The sequence below is a fragment of the Leopardus geoffroyi genome, chromosome A2 (genome assembly GCF_018350155.1).
Source record: "Leopardus geoffroyi isolate Oge1 chromosome A2, O.geoffroyi_Oge1_pat1.0, whole genome shotgun sequence".
Taxonomy (NCBI): domain Eukaryota; kingdom Metazoa; phylum Chordata; class Mammalia; order Carnivora; family Felidae; genus Leopardus; species Leopardus geoffroyi.
In genome coordinates, this window is record NC_059331.1 from 155,247,457 (window position 1) to 155,265,320 (window position 17,864).

Genomic DNA, 17,864 nt, shown 5'->3' on the forward strand with positions numbered 1-17,864 from the left:
ATGAAAATGGTATTTCAAAACAACTTAGAGCTTCCAGAAAAATAAATCAGGACTCCAAGAAATAAAGTGGCTTGAAATACCAGACACAGTGGTAGCTGGGAATGACCTAGAAGTAAAGGAAGATGAAAAGAAAATGGGATACATTAGGTATTGATGCTTAAGCAATTTTTCTTGAAACTTCTAAGATTTAGTGACATTGGATTCCATTCCTTTTCTATAGAGCCAATCATTGGTGGTTCAGTGGTAAATAATATTTAAATAATTAAAATATTATAATGGCTTTTTTAATGATTTTTATTCGTAGAATCAATCTATAGTCAAAAAACACACACACACACACATACACACACACACGCACACACATACACACACACACCATCATTATGATTACAGAACAGAATGTAAACCTTGGTAATGTAAGAAAAAAGAAAGTCACATAAGGAAATAAGAGACAGATAAGAAAAGCAGAGAGCCCATTGGATCTGCCAGAATTTGATAAATCCAGAAATAAAGGTTTTAGTATTTTATCTGAAATTGTAAAATACCCCATAGGAAAACTAAAGAACTAAAATAATATATCGAATAAAAACTGGTAGGGAAAGTAGGTGGCATTGTAGGATGTATTAGATTCTTCATTTTCATAGCAAGGCATTCGTAGCCGCTTTCTGATTAACCAACAAACAAAGGTATAAGCACATTATTTCAGGTTCTGTGATAACCACCATAACATTTTTAAACAGGAATTCTTGACAATTCTGAAGAGTGAGACTGAGGGAGTAGTTTGGCAAGGAAATATAATGTCTATTTTTCATTTTATATTTTCATTTTCTACTTTTCTGTATCATTCTAATTTTGCTATGTGTGTGCATTATTTCTATAATTAAAAACCAGTGCATCAAGAAAGGAAATGAGAGTGATAGGAATCAGCAGGAGCCAGTATGGCTCGATGAACTTGATTTTCTTCCTGGTTACTAGCCTGGGAGGTCAAGATAACTCATTACGACCATGTCCCAGACCCTCTTCTAGGACCCGGGGATGCAGTAGTGAACCTTAAAAAGAAAAAGAAACAAAAAACCGAACTTACATGCAAGTACAGGAAGTTCACGTCCTAGGTGGTAAGGTCTAAAGCAACTTCAATTAGGGAAAGGTCAAGGGATGCCTGGGCGTCTGGCAGTTTTGGATTGGGTGACCAGGGAAGGCCTCGCTGAGAAAGTGACTAAATAACCAAAGACATGAAAGTGATAAGGGAGTGCTCATGGGGATACCTGAGGGAAAGTATTCCAGGTAGAATAGCCAGTGCAAAGGCCCTGGGGCAGGAATACACTGAGTAAGCTCCAGGTACCCAGTGGCTGGAGTGGAGAGAGCAAAAGGGAGTGTTGTAAGAGATGATATAAGAGAGGTAAGAGAGTAGGGGCAGATGACACAGGCCTTATCTGCCCTTTGAAAGACTTCAGTTTTTCTAGTGAACAAAATGGCAAGAAAGAGCCCTGTGATATGGTAGAGCACGGAACTTCTCAAACTTTAGCAAACACTCACGTGACCTGAGGGCCATGTGAGAACACAGATTCTGATTCAGCAGGCTTGAGGTGGGCGTTGAGGTTCTCCAGTTCTTACAAGCTCCCTGGTTATACAACGCTGCTGGTCTGAGAACCACACTGTGAGTAGTAAGAGTAGCTGACCCAAGCAGAAGTAAGCCTCATTAGACAGCTTTCAACAGAGAGGGACATGCTACTTTAAAAATCTCTGGGGGCGCCTGGGTGGCTCAGTTGGTTAAGTGGCTGACTTCGGCTCATGTCATGATCTCATGGTTCTTAGGTTCCAGCCCCACATAAGCTCTAATGCTGACAGCATGGAGCCTGCCTGGGATTCTGTCTCCCTCCCTCTCTCTCTGCCCCTTCCCCACTTGTGCTGTCTCTCTCTCTCTCTCTCTCTAAAAATAAAGAAATAAACTTAAAAATACAAAAAAACAAAATAAAATCTCTGAGCACTACAGACTTTATTCACATGGCTGGATGGAGTTATTTGCTTCAGGTAAATAGTACCTAAAGAATGAGCAGGCTCTTCCATTCGGAGGACTCCGATCAAAAGCCAGTGAGGACCTGAGGTCCTCAGTCCAACAAACTGTGTTGAACTATATCCTGCCAACTACCACTTAAGTGAGCTTGAAACAGAATCAGGGGCACGGGGGTGGCTCAGTCGGTTAGTCGCCTGACTCGGTTTCCGCTCAGGTCATGATTTCATGGGTTCGAGCCCTGCATCAGGCTCTGTGCTGACAGTGCAAAGCCTGCTTGGAATTCTCTCTCTCCCTCTCTCTCTCTGACCCTCCCCCACTCACGCTGTCTCTGTCTCTCTCAAAATAAATAAATAAACTTTAAAAAATTAAAAAGAAAAGGAAAAGACACAGAATCAACCCCCCTATCAAGCCAACTAAAGCCCTATCAAATACCTCGACTGCAGTCTGTGACAGACCCTGAGCCAGAAGACACAGCTAAGCCACCCCCAGATTCTGGACCCACAGACACTGTGAAATAATAGATGTTTGTGTTTTGAACCACTAAATTTCAGAGCAATTTGTTACACAGCAATAGATAACTCATACACCATCAAAATTCTCCTTTAAATCTATGGGGCATTTATGATGCTATAGCCTGCATTATCAAGAACATTCTTGATAGGCAAGTTCCTAGGCAGGAACTTTTAACTAGGCGTTGATGAAAACCAAATCATTTGTGTAAAGTTTACATACCCGATGACTGAAAGAATTTTCTACTGACTGGCCTCTAGCTCCATACATTTAAAAAAACTGGTTTCTTCTCCCTTATTCACATATTTCGTATCAAATTACCAACTCTTGCCCTGAACCTTCGTGTCATAAAACGGGGTGAATCAACATAGTGGCGGTAGGAGTGCTCCTGGTATTCAGCGCTGTGACGGGGCTGGCTCATTCTGGCTCACCAGCGCCGACTCTTAGCTTTTCAGGAATTTTGGGAGGTCGTTGTTGATCATAGCCATTCTTAAAAATTAAATAACATAAACGTATAATGAAATAATGCTAAAAACAAAGATAATAAATACTCAAAACACATCCTTTCCTAATTATTTCATGACATTTTACTATCACTATGCTCTTGGAGTTATTTACATCTACTGTATTCATACGGTGCCTATACTAGACGATGGTATATACTCTTCCCGCCCCACATACAGTGATGACACCAAAAGCTTGGAGTAGGTGGGAGCATTTATACCACAGAAATCAGCGTTCGGTACCAACCTGGTTCTAAGCATTTCCTAGCACGGCCTGGTAGCCGCTCCTACTCCAGGTTCGCTCTGCCGTCGCATAACCACGCACAGAACTGACTGCGACCTATCGAAATCTGTCCCACAAACCCAAACAAAAGGAAACCCCAATTCAAATTTCCTTGTCGGGGCACCACTCCTCCACAACCCACCAGGAGGGTACATGTGACGGAGAGGAAACTGGAGTGGAAAGAGACGTCAGTTTTAACCAACTGCCGTCAAAATATCTTTTTGCTAAAAGGCATCCAAATCGGCCAGGAGAAGGTCAAATTGTCACTCTTTGCAGATGACATGATACTCTATATGGAAAACCCAAAAGATTCCACCAAAAAACCACTAGAACTGATCCATGAATTCAGCAAAGTTGCAGGACATAAAATCAATGCACAGAAATCAGTTGCATTTCTATACACCAATAATGAAGCAACAGAAACAGAAATCAGGGAATCAATCCCATTTACAGTTGCACCAAAACCCAGAAAATACCTAGGAATAAATCTAACCAAAGAGGTTAAAATTTTATACACTGAAAACTATAGAAAGCTTATGAAAGAAATTGAAGAAGACACAAAAAAATGGAAAAATATTCCATGCTCCTGGATAGGAAGAACAAATATTGTTAAAATGTCGATACTACCCAAAGCAATCTACATATTCAATGCCACATCTATAAAAATAACACCAGCATTCTTCACAGAGCTAGAACAAATCATCCTAAAATTTGTATGGAACCAGGAAAGACCACAAATAGCCAAAGCAATCTTGAAAAAGAAAACCAAAGCAGGAGGCATCACAATCCCAGACTTCAAGCTGTATCACAAAACCGTAATCATCAAGACAGTATGGTACTGGCACAAGAACAGACACTCAGATCAATGGAACAGAATAGAGAACCCAGAAATGGACCCACAAACGTATGACCAACTAATCTTTGACAAAGCAGGAAAGAATATCCAATGGAATAAAGACAGTCTCTTCAGCAAGTGGTGCTGGGAAAACTGGACAGCGACAGGCAGAAGAATGAACCTGGGTCACTTTCTTACACCAGACACAAAAATAAACTCAAAATGGATGAAAGACCTCAATGTAAGACAGGAAGCCATCAAAATCCTAAAGGAGAGAGCAGGCAAAAACCTCTTTGATCTTGGCTGCAGCAACTTCTTACTCAACACGTCTCTGGAGGCAAGGGAAACAAAAGCAAAAATGAACTACTGGGACCTCATCAAAATAAAAAGCTTCTGCACAGCGAAGAAAACAATCAGCAAAACTAAAAGCAACCGACAGAATGGGAGAAGATATTTGCAAATGACATATCAGATAAAGGGTTAGTATACAAAATCTACAAAGAACTTATCAAACTCAACACCCAGAAAACAAATAATCCATCAAAGAAATGGACAAAAGATGTGAATAGACACTTCTCCAAAGAAGACATCCAGATGGCCAACCGACACATGAAAAAAAATGTTCAACATCACTCATCATCAGGGAAATACAAATCAAAACCACAATGAGATACCACTCACACCTGTCAGAATGGCTAACATTAACAACTCAGGCAACGACAGATGTTGGTGAGGATGCAGAGAGAAAGGATCTCTTTTGCACCACTGGTGGGAATGCAAACTGGTGCAGCCACTCTGGAAAACAGTATGGAGCTTCCTCAAAAAACTAAAAATAGAACTACCCTACGACCCAGCAATTGCACTACCTGGTATTTATCCAAAGAATACAGGTGTGCTGTTTTGAAGGGACACATGCACCCCCATGTTTACAGCAGCACTATCAACAATAGCCAAAGTATGGAAAGAGCCCAAATGTCGATCGACGGATGAATGGGTAAAGAAGATGTGGTATATATACAATGGAGTATTACTTGGCAATCAAAAAGAATGAAATCTTGCCATTTGCAACTACATGGATGGAACGGGAGGGCATTATGCTAAGTGAAATTAGTCAGAGAAAGACAAAAATCATATGACTTCACTCATATGAGGACTTTAAGAGACAAAACAGATGAACACAAGGGAAGGGAAGCAAAAATAATATAAAAACAGGGAGGGGGACAAAGCATAAGAGACTCATAAATATAGAGAACAAACAGAGGGTTACTGGAGGGGTTGTGGGAGGAGGGATGGGCTAAATGGGTGAGGGGCACTAAGGAATCTACTCCTGAAATTATTGTTGCACTATATGCTAACTAACTTGGATGTAAAATAAAAAAATAAATTAAAATACCAAAAAAAAATTTTTTTTTGCAAATTTGTTAAAAACAAGATAATGTGAAGGGGCACCTGGGTGGCTCAGTTGGTTAAGTGTCCAACTCTTGATTTCATCCCAGGGCATGATCTCGTGGTTTATGGGTTTGAGCCCCGCTTCGGGCTCCCAGCTGACAGTGCGGAGCCTGCTTGGGATTTTCTCTCTCTCTCTCTCTCTCTGCCCCTCCCCAGCTTGCATGAGCTTTCTCTCTCTCTCAAAAATAAATAAACAAAAAAACCCCAAAACACGATATGTGAATACCTTGCTAGAGCCCCTCCTAAGACATTGGGAGGAGCTCCAGCAAGTAGGAGGCCCCTGAAGCTAAAGCTTCATGGACCTCATGGTAAATCCACCTCTGTTCCAGAACTTTCTGGATGCTTCCATCACCCCTCAGTGGCTCCCACCAGAGTTGACTCGGGGCTTGGGAACATGGGGTGAGGGACATCGAGAGCTCTAGCATCTGACATGTTTCTGCACGCTCTGTGCTAATGCTCACTCAGTGGTGGGGGGAGGGCTCTCAACACACACATGCTGGAAGGACTGTGCCCCTCCCCGCCTAATATTTCTCTCTGAAGAGACTGCCCTAGGGGCATGTCTTTCTCATTCTTCATTGCCAAAAAGCCATTAGCTTGCCTGGGCTGCCACAACAAAATACCACAGACTGGAAGCCTTAAACTATAAAAATGAATTTTCTTACACTTATGGAGGCTAGAAGTCTAAGAGCAAGATGTTGGTAGGTTTGTTTTCTTCTCAGCCCTCTTTGTTGGCTTGAAGATGGCCATCCTCTTGCTGGACCTTCCCATGGTTGTCCCTCTGTGTTGTCATGCCCTAGTGTCTCTCTGTGTCCAAATATCCTCTTCTTAGAAGGACACCAGTCAGATTGGATTAGGACCCATTCTAAAGACCTCGTTTTAACTTAATCATCTTTAAAGACCTTATCTCCAAATACAGTCACATTCTGAGGTACTAGGGTTGGGATCTCAACATGCGAATTTGGTGGAGGGTGGGGGTGGGGGACACAATTTACCCCTTAACGCTAACCTTCTCGGGAGACACTAAGCTCAGCCTCTTGTCCTAACACTGATAGTAATAAGACTGATGGAAAAAAGACCTCATTTATCAAAAAGGAAAATATAGCAGTATTTCAAAAACTATCATTCTGTTGCAGAATTATTCAGGAGATTCACAGAGAATGAGATCATAAGGAGGACTTCACGTCTGGGAGCTACAAGGAGGCAGGTGATGACAGTGTGAAAAGCGCCGTGCAAAAGTGGGACTGCCTGGCACCCGAAGAGTTCTCTGTCACTTGAAGCCTTCACAGAACTCAACTGTCAGAGACAGGTGCCCAAGCAGAAGCTGGAAAACTAGTCTGAGGCTATTCAAGCACTAGACAAGGTTTTAAATTAAACAATCTTCGGGGCACCCGGGTGGCTCAGTCAGCTAAGCGCCCGACTCTACTCAGGTCATGACATTGCAATCCTTGGGTTCAAGCCCTGTGTCAGGCTCTGAGCTGTCAGCCTGCTTCCGATTCTGTGTCTCCCTCTCTCTCTGCCCCTTACAGGCTCATGCTCTATCTCTCTCGCCTTCAAAAAGAAATAAACATTAAAAAAAAAATTAAACAACCTTCAAGACTCCACTACCCCCACATTCTCCAATTTTTTTCACAATCAACATGACAACCACATCACTGGATTTAGCAAATCTTTTATTTAAGAAATGTCGACTATTATAATTCAAAGTCTATTTCATCACTGAGAGCTATTGCTAAGTAGTTTTCCCTTAAATTTCTGTCTGGGAAAGATCTGAAATGATGGAAAGGCAAAATAAAAACAAAAATTCCCCAAGCTTCAAGATTTGAAAGTCAAGAAAAATGTTCCAGATCTCAGCATGAAATGATCCAAAATAGGCAATATAATTTTCACATCTCTTGGAAAAATACTGAGTCATATTGCCCACCCACATCTTACAAAAATAACAGAAATCCAATGATTCAAGCAAGATACTCTGCCATTGTCTGAAGCAAACATTTGAGTCATTCAGGAAAACGAGGAGCAAAGTCCCCTCAGTGAGAAAACATTGAAATTCCATGTCCCAAGGGAAGTTTTGTAATGAGGAGTTCTCTCCAGCCCCAAACATACCTTTTTCTCACATCCCGGGATACCTTCGGGCCAGAAATCAGAAGTCCCCTTTGCCAGATCAACAAACAACACTTGTTGAACGGGCAGAGGACAGCCACGCCACGCGTTCAGTGAGCAGCGATTAGGACTCGGTCAACAGTCGCCTGGGACAAAGGTGGGAACCGCTTCCCAGAGACCCCCAGGGCAGATGGAGGCCACACTTCGCCCACCCCCTGGATTCCCGTCACCTCCCAGACCACCTGTGCGTCTCTACGTTCGGCAGCAGCAGGCTGGCCCTCCGTGCCCTCCACCCGAGATTCACCCCCCTTGCTCTCCCTCTTCTGGCCAGCTGTTCTGTGCCTTCGTCCCCTTCCCCCCGTGTGCCTCCTTCCCTCCCTGCTCCCCACTAGCCCCTTTCTCTCTCTCTTTCTGCAAAGCCCGAGTTTCCCTGTCACCGCCTAGCGGAGTGTCTGACGGCAGTAACTGCTCAAGAAAGGTTTGACACGGGACGACGACGACAACAGAAGGAATCCTAAATAAGCTGCTTCTGGGCTTGTCACTCCTGAAGGAACTGACCCAAGGGCCCTCCCCCCACGAGGAACTTCGGAGCCTCTGTTTCCTCTCCGGTCCCTGGTGCTGTGCTTGGCACCACTAGGAAATTACTGAAAGGGCTCCAGGAAGGGCACCAAGGCCCAAGGATGCCAAACGAGGGCCCTCTGCCCGTCCTCATTGCACTCAGTCTCTGCAACATCGGGCAGCGATGATGACTCACTCTCTAAAAGAAGTATCCTCTCGGCTGCGGCAGCCCCTGCTCTCTTCGTAATTCAACCAACCACGGCCTGCACGGCCCTCTCTCTGCGGCACCTGCTCTGGGGCCTGGTCTTTGCCGACTCCTCTCGCTTTCCACTCTCTGCACACCTCAGACCTCCCCTCCCTTCAGAGAGCGCCCCTTCGGAGGCTTCGAGCCGACCTCAGTCTCCATCCCTGTTCAGACACGGCCGCTTCTCTTCCTCATTCCTGCTCATCACCCGTCTTCCAGTCGTGCACCTTCAACCCTTATCTTCTTGGATTTCCATCGAGCTTTGCCACCCCACCTTTAACGCCCTCATCCCAGTCACGTCAATGAGAAATCGTCTTTACCAGGCCCTACGAGTTCTTTCTTTAATTTTTTTAAATGTTTATTTACTTTTGAGAGGGACAGACAGAGACAGAGACAGAGCACGAGTGGGGGAGGAGCAGAGAGAGGGAGACACAGAATCCGAAGCGGGCTCCAGGCTCCGAGCTGTCAGCACAGAGCCCGACGCGGGGCTTGAACTCACAGACTGCGAGATCATGACCTGAGCCGAAGTCGAATGCTTAACCAACTGAGCCATCCAGGAGCCCCATCTTTCTTTAAAATTGTTTTCTCCGGGAGCCTGGGTGGCTCAGTTGGTTGAGCATCTGACTCTTGATATCAGTTCAGGTATGATCCCAGGGCTGTGGTATCAGCTCAGGGCTGACCCCACGTGGGCCTCTGCACTGAGCATGAAGTCTGCTTAAGATTCTCTCTCTCTCTCTCTCTCTCTCTCTCTCTCTCTCTCTCTCTCTCTTTCTCAGGGCACCTGGGTGGCTCAGGTGGTTAAACATCTGACTTCAGCTCAGGTCATGATCTTACAATTTATGAGTTGTATGTGTGCTGACAGTTCAGAGCCTGGAGCCTGCTTTGGATCCTGTGTCTCCCTCTCTGCCCCCCACCCATCCCTAACATACAAAATTAATAAGTAATAATATATTAATAATGATACATATTATATTGTAATGTTATAATAATATACTATTAATATGAACTAACAATTAAAATTAAAAATTAATTTCTCTAAAATAAAAAATCAATAAAAAGAAATTAAAATTGTTTTCTTCCCTGCCTCCCTCCCACACTTTTCCTTCCTTCTTACCACACACCTGGATGCCTTGAGTTTTAGCCCCTCTTTCCTCCAGTTCGGCCTGAGGCATCTTCCTAAAGCACCTCACTGATCCACACTGCCCTGCTGTTAGACTGCAGCAGGCTCCCAGTCTAAGGAATTGGCTCGTGTGATTGATTGTAGATTACAGAGGCTGACAAAGAAAAACTCTGGGCAGGTTGGCAGGCTGGAGACCCAGGGAAGAGTTGATGTTGCCACTCAAGTTCGAAGGCAGCCTGTTTGCAGAATTCCCTCTTCCTCTGGAGCAGTTAGTCTTTCTCTTAAGGCCTTCAACTGATTGGATCGGGCCCACCCACGTTATGGAGGTGATGTCCACTGGTTTAAATGTTAATCCCATTCCAAAAAATGCTGGGTCGGTCAACCTGTGCTGCTATGACCAACACCATACCTGGGTGGCTTCAACAACAAACACTTGCTTCTCACAGTTCTGGAGGCTGGGAAGTCCAAGACCAAGTGTCCCGCCAATTCAGTTCCTGGTGAGAGCCTGCTCTCCGGTTTGCAGATGGATGCCTTGTTGCTGTGTCCTCACATGGCAGAGAGAGAGAAATTGTCTCGCGTGCTCATGTGCTAATCTCATCATGAGAGCTCCATTCTTCTGAAGGCCCTACTTCCAAATACCACCACACGGGGATTAAGGCTTCAACTTATGAATTTTTAGGAGAACACAAATTTTCAGTCCATACCAAATACCTTCCCAGAAATATCTAGAATGGTATTTCACCAACTCTCTAGGTACTGTGGCTTATCCAAGTGGACACATGAAATTAACCATCACAGCCTCTCCAAACTCCGACACTGGCTCTCTCAACTCAGGACACCACTAGGCTCTGTTTAGATTCCTCTCCCTTACACGGCAGGCAGAAACTCTCTCCAGGTAGTAATCTGGGGGAATTTAATGGTGCCTCTTATTGGTTCCAATTCTTTCAGTGATCATTGTTTTGCATTGCCTGTTGTACAAAGTCTGAAAACTGTTCTCTTATACATCTTGTCTGGTTTGTCAATTGTTTTAGGTGGGAGGGTAAATCCAGTCCCTGTGGCTCCATTATAGCTCAAGGCAGAAGTTTATTTCTACATCATGCTATGAGGAGTGCTTTGTTCATCTAAGCTCATGTTCATCAAATAGCATTTCTATTTTCTAATTTAACATTTTTTAAATGTTTTATTTATTTTTGAGACAGAGAGAGACAGAGCATGAGCTGGGGAGGGGCAGAGAGAGAGCGAGACACAGAATCTGAAGCAGGCTCCAGGCTCTGAGCTGTCAGCACAGAGCCCGATGCAGGGCTCGAACTCACAAACTGCGAGATCATGGCCTGAGCTGAAGTTGGACACTTACCGACTGAGCCACCCAGGCGCCCCTCTATTTTCTAATTTTAAAATGAAGCTGTTTATATCACAGAAAAGGCAAAAAGAGGCCACACCTTTGGCTGTGTAATCTTCCTCTTTTTGTGAATATATTACTCTCTCCATAAATCCATTTATGACTCTTTTATTATCATTATTTTTTTTATTTTTTTTAATGTTTATTTTTGAGACAGAGAGAGACAGAGCATGAATGGGGGAGAATCAGAGAGAGGGAGACACAGAATCTGAAACAGGCTCCAGGCTCTGAGCTCTTAGCACAGAGCCCGACGCGGGGCTTGAACTATTATTATCATTATTATTAACCATCTCAGTAAACACTCTTGGATGAAGACCTGTGAATTGGTGCTAAAATCGTTCTGGGACCACGCACGCACGAATCCTCTTAGATCCTAAGAGAGAAGCACCCTGCCACTATGCAGATGCTGGACACGGAAGTTCCTGCAGCGGGGAGGTTACTTAGGGAGTGTGGACAACCGGAGTCAGAACACAGAGCCCAAACCTGATCTGCTTTTGAGGTGTGAGTTGCTCTCAGTTGGCAGGCCCCAAAGCCTCTCTTTCCAGGACAAAGACTACTCTCTATCCAGAAAAGGAAAACAGAGCATCTGGTTGCATGCTAAGGGAGTCTGGTCTGAAATGACTAACGGAAGGAGGGGAGAATTGATCTGAGAGGTCAGAGGTGCTTGGTCCTGCCGAGGCGATGCCCCGCTACACCCCAGGAGGAAAGAGACACCCCGAGTGTCCTGCTATCATGGATAGAATGTGCTTTACGCCCTTCTCCTTGTGCCTTACTCATCGAAGGCCCAACACAAATATTGGTTATAATTGGTGAATGGAAGATAGAACCAAGGGGAGTGCCAGGGTGGCTCAATGGGTTCAGCACCCAACTCTTGATTTCGGCCCAGGTCAAGATCTCATGGTTCATGGGTTCAAGCCCTGTGTTGGGCTCCATGCTGGAGGTGCATAGCCTGCTTGGGATTCTATCTTCCTTTCTCTCTAAAAAAAAAAGAAGGAGAAGGAGAAGGAGAAGAAGGAGAAGGAGAAGGAGAAGATAGAAGGTCTCTGAGAAGCCAAATTTTTTTCTGGAAAGCTCTGTTTCTCCCTGATGGTTTCACCTTTAGCCAGTGTTTTGGTAGTTTTGCCAACACCAGATCTGGGGTGTCTTACACTCACACTCTTACACTCACACCACAGGGACAGAGGCCCGATAATTAGTTGGCTCACAGATGCACACATTTTTATCATACTTTAAGTCTTCAATTGTCTGACCTCCAACCATTTAAGGGGCCAGTCTGATGACCTTTGACTCCTGTCATTGACCTCTGACCTCTCAATCACTTCTGGGAGCAGTGGGGGAGGATAAGGGGTAGAAGGAAGTTCAACTGTCTATGAAGCGGAAGTAGAAGAAATCCTCTTTTGGTAAGAATCCACCAAGAAGCCTTAAGATAGATAGCAACAGAATACAATGGAGGTGAAAGAGAGAGAGAGAAAGAACCAGATCCCTTTTTTCTGCATCGAACACCGGTGATCCTGAGGCTGCAGACAGCCAAGCAGCCTCAGATCTGATGAGCTCAGCTGACCACAGGAGAGCACCTAATGCAGTAATAATATCTCAGTTCTCGTTGACCGGGCCTGAGAGAGAGCCCCCCCATTTTTCCCTCTTTCTCATCTCAGTCAGAGAATCTGCTGGGCAGGACATTACATTGGCTGAGGGCACGGGCTCAGAAAGTTACACACCAGAGTTTGCAGGCTGGCCCCACCACCTAACACCATTGTGACCCTGGGCAAGACCCTCATGTGTAAGCGGGGGCAGAGTTTGGCAACACCTACCTCATGAGTTGCTGTGAAGATCCAAGTAAGTAAGGCATTTGGAATGTCCCTGTCCTCCGTACATCTCAGTAAATCTGAACTGCTATTCTTTTATTTTTCAGACCTTTCTCGAATGTTCTTTGAAGTACCTGGTTTCATTTAAAGAAATTTTGAGGGTAGAGTTGTAGATTGTTATGAAAGATTGAGCACGTGACAAAACAAAACATTTCTGATGGGGGGAAGGGGACGGGGAAACTTGGAGGAAAGAGAACTATATTAAATGGGAAAGATACAAAAATGGCCTTCAAAAAATTAAAATCCTTTTGATGTTTGGAAACATGAAAATGGACTCTGTATAGGTTGCTGCTCTTAGAATGCTTTATATAATAACTATAAAAGGAGAGCTTATCTGAGATTTAACTATAAAACTATCAGTTGACTTGATAATCGTATGTTCTTGAATTCTTGTTGCGGATGGGACTACAAGATGTTAGGAATCTAAGTTGTGCCTATTTGCAAGAATCAGACAAACTCTAAGAACTGGGGGAGAAAGTAGCCTTCCAGTAAAACAAAGAAAGTCATTATGTTCTCTGCACTCGATGTCCTCCACTGTTTCAAAAAAGATACAGAAAGCCCTGATTTCCAGAAAAGGAGCCGAGAATAAAATGAACCCAGATTCACAGAGAACATCTTTTTTTTTTTTTTTTTCTTTTTTTCTCCCACAGCTCTAATTAGTCTTGTTTTGGTGCTGCCACTAACATAAATTTCTGCCTTTTTTGTTTCTTTTTCATCACCTTCAAGGATTTCGGAAGAATGAGGTTTTGTCCAAACTAAAATTAATTGCCCTATCTTTCCCATGCTAGATTATTTCTAGAACAAACACATGCCATTTGTTTGCTCACTCAATAAATATTGATTAAGTCCCTCCGGTGTGGCAGGCATTGGGTGGGGGGCATGAGGACACACACACCCCTGACCCCAAGGAGCTCACAGGCTGTGCGGGAGACAGGTGAGGAATTATGCACACTGGAGAGCTATAGGAGCAGCAGGGCCTGGCGTTTAGAGGGGGGCACTCAGGGACACGCCCACCCAAAGGGAGAAGAGCCTACGTCTGCCCGTCAGTGGGAGGGTTACGAATGTTTTCAGGGGATGTATTTGATGACTCCTTTTCAGATATGCTTTCCAAATTGGCCTCCTTCTTTCCTTTTCTGTAGGACTTGGGGGCCTCTAAAGTCATCAAGGGTCATGGCTTGCAAAGGCCTTGTACAAATGTGGGAATATTTTTACAGTCCCAATATGTGCTGAGAGCATCAGTGTTATTCGTTAAGAAATGACTGAGAGAGATGCTCAGCGCAGCCATTTCCTCCCCCAGTGTTTGTTGATTGCCTGCTGCAGGCCCCTGTGACTATTATCCTAATTTCCTTCGGGGACTTCCCCAAGGTGAGCCCAGAAGTCCTTCTTCTCAAGGACAAGGATCCTTACATCTAGAAGTCCTTTGGGCACCTCACCCTTAACTTTAAGGCACTCCTGGTTTTCACAAACACTCACAGCACTTTATAGGGGACCCTTACCAAGATTCACCACAGAGTTTCAGTATCTTTTTTTGCCAGACACTCTTTTCATTTTTTTTTAAATATTTTTTTATTTTTGTATTAAAAACAATTTTTTAATGCTTATTTATTTTTGAGAGAGACAGAGAGCAAGCAGGGGAGGGGCAGAGGAGGGGGCGATCAGAGGATCCAAAGTGGGTTCCATGCTAGCAGCAGAGTGCCCAATGCAGGGCTCGAACTCATGAACCTATGAGATCATAACCTGAGCTGAAGTCGGATGTTTAACTAACTGAGTCACTCAGGTGCCCCTCTTTTCATTCCTTCTTGAAGATGGCGTCTACCCGAGTGGCTTTTATGGGAATGACCAAAGGTCACGGTTGAGGAAGGGTGTGAAGGGAACAGGAGTCCAAGTGGAAGGGAGTGAGCAGACAAGTTGGGTCAAAGGCCTGGAGAGAGCAAGCCTGGGACCTCAGAGCAGGCTGCCAAGGTTACAAGAGCAGGTGGGGAAAGGCAGTCAGACTCCGCCACAGCCGTCTACTTCTTCCTGCAGGTGAACACCAGGTGCTGACGACAACACCCTCCTCTAACTTCTAGAAGCTTTTATCATCTGTTCTAGCTTCCCCAGATTTAGGGACAAACAGGTTTAGGTCTCAGGTTCCCAGGCAATCGGACTCTGAGACAGACAAGAGGGTTATTGGGAATGCCCGAAGGTTCATCGCTGATGGGGCCAGAGGGAAACAGGACGGGGCTAGGGAGGCTTTGGACTGTGATGTGGTCACAACAAAGGCCTCAGCTCCCCCGAAAGGAGCTCTGGAGCTGAGATGGCCCATCGGTGTCTAGCAATGGGGCAAGGGAGCCACACCCCAGCACTCACCAGTCAGTAGATGTGGCAAGTCCTGGGAGAAGGCGGGTGACCTTGAGCAAGGACGGCAATTTCTGGAAAGAGACTCAACTCAGAGCCACCAGCCACCTCCTCCCAGCAGGCGGGGGAAAGAGCATTCACAGAACCCACTCCTGAGGGGTCAGTCACATAATGAACAATCGTTACCTGTACTTCTCATTTGTTTCCACATTGGATGATGAGCATGTTGTGGGAAAGACTTGCCCTTTCAGCTAGAAGCATCCCTCACAAGGCCCTGCCTCTTGAAGGCCTCCCTGGACGGGATTACCAACTGGGCCTGCAAATACCGAAGTCCTTTATGCTACAGGGATGCCAGCCATGATAAAGGGGCCTTCGGGGGACCATCATGCTGGCTTGGGATGCCTCATCTTCCCAAAATGCTGAAAATCAGGAGCTGAGGGTCAAGAGGCCTCTCGGAATCTCCACTCCCGCTGACCTAGAGATCTGCAGACCGTGGGTCTCGGTGTGGTCTGGGACTAGCAGCCTCAGCATCACCTAGGAACTCCATAGAAATGCAAATTCTCGGGCCCCAGCCCAGACTTACTGAATCAGAAACTCCAGGGGCGGGGTCCTGTGATATGTGTTCTCACAAGCCCTCCCCGTGACTCAGGCTCACTCGTTTGAGAAGCATGGAGTTAGTAACACAGCATGGTAAGTGTGGGAGGCAAGGGATCCTATGAATCATGCCTTTGCAAAAGAGCCCGCACCTGGCCAGGGAAGAAGAAAAAGACAAAAAGCGGGAATGACAGAGTATCAAGGGTCAGCGTGTCCATCCAAGAGCACAGTGTGTCCACTCTGGCCTAAGGGCCAGGGGAAGAAGCCAGGCAGGCCCCGACACTCAGCACACACCTGATGCCACCTGAGATGCACTGTGACAAAGGTGTAAGAGTATCTTTGTTGGCATCCTGCTTCTCGCCGCGTTCAAAGGGTCCCGGGCTGGTTGTGGCTTCCTTATCGCAGTTGAAGGGAGGCACACCGGGTGCCACCTCCTTGGCTGAGAAAAAACAAGCTTCTGGCCAAGCCTCTACCCTCTATGGGAAGGAGAAGTGAAATGGGCTGCGGGCTGGGGAGGAAGGAGGGCTGAATGGGGTTTCTGGAGATGCCGAAACTTTCTGGTTTGATCTGATGGTACAACTCCAGCTGTGCTAGGAAAACAGAAGCGGCTCCCTCCCTCCCTCCCTCTGGTCCGTTTGGGCAACGGCTGTGGTAGTCAGGACTTACTGGCACCTGTCCACGCTCTGGTCTTGGAAGACAGAGCCCTTTGTGATAGGTGCATGGAGCCTCGTTAGAGAGAGCAGGTTCAGTCACCTGGAAGAGTGACAAATGAACCTGGCCCATATACCTAGGAGCTAAATGGCATGGTGGGGATCTCAGTGGGATCTGTCAGGGGGGGAGCGTGCTGTGAAGACTCAGAAGACCCCCAGGAGGAAACTGGAGGGAAAGACAGGCTCAGGAGGCCAGGAGAAAAGGAGGAGAAGGCGTGGGGGCCAGTAAGAGCAGGACCAGAAGCAGGGAGGCGGGGAGGCCAGGGAGGAAACAAGTCCCACTGGAGCAGAGGGTCCTGCAAAACACACCAGGCGATGGGTCAAGGCCAGCCTAGGGAGCCTCCCCGACAGGGTTGCCAGATAAAACACAGCATGCCTAGTTCAATTTGAACTTCAGATAAACAAAGAATAATTGTTAGTATAAGTGTGTCCCAATTATTGCAAGACTTACTGTTCTAAAATATTATCCACTGTTTTTTTTTTTTTTAATGTGTATTTATTCTTGAGAGATGAACAGAGCACGGATGGGGGAGGGGCAGAGAGAGAGGGAGGCAGAGAATCGGAAGCGGGCTCCAGGCTCCGTGAGCTGTCAGCACAGAGCCCGACGCAGGCCTTGAACTCACAAACTGCGAGATCATGAGCTGAGCCAAAGTCAGACACTTAACCAGCTGAGCCACCCAGGCACCCTGAGCATCCTGTATTTTTATCTGCTACATTGGGCAACCCTGTTCCTCAAGTAGTTATATTTTATGGTCCCCCACTTACTCCATGAGGTAGTTCTATTGTCACCATCATCCCCATTTTACAGATGAGAAAACTAAGTTGCCGTGGTCACACAACTAGCGACTCTGTGTCCACAGCTGGGGTTCCTAACCTCCAGGCTACGATACAGAGTCTGGAACCCGTCAAACCTTAATTCAAAATCTGGCTCTGCCACTTACAAGGTAATGACGGAATAACAGGGACCCTCGGCAAGTCATTTAATCTCTCTGAGCCTCCAGTTTACTCATTTCCAACTCCTCCCCAGTAGTGCTTTATGAGAACTAAGCGAGGTAACTAAACAAATGGGAAGTGCTCAGTCAATGGTACCGTGATGATGATGATGGTGGTGGTGCTGAGGAGCCTTGAAACTCATCAAGAGGAGTCATTTACGATGCTACAGAAAATGAGGAACCACGGGCAGGGTCTGGGATGGTAGCAGAAGCTGACGTGTCTTCTGCCCTCTCGTGCCTGCCTCCTACCCGGTACCCGGTCTGCTCAGTTTTCTGACTTGTCTCCCTGCCCCTACCCTTACGCACTGAAGCAGCCCATCCCGCGCGTATCAGAGGCATCCTGGCCCACGC

At 45.8% G+C, this 17,864-nt stretch overlaps 1 protein-coding gene across 1 annotated transcript in view; it reads right to left on the bottom strand.

Moving 5' to 3' along the window:
* Positions 1-276: 276 nt before the first annotated feature.
* Positions 277-17,864, bottom strand: part of SLC37A3 (solute carrier family 37 member 3) — a 156,902-nt gene continuing 139,314 nt past the window's right edge. Inside the window, exon 15 of the transcript XR_006716584.1 lies at positions 277-1,049. The gene's annotated coding sequence lies outside the window, so the exon portion shown is untranslated. The remainder of the gene's footprint in view (positions 1,050-17,864) is intronic.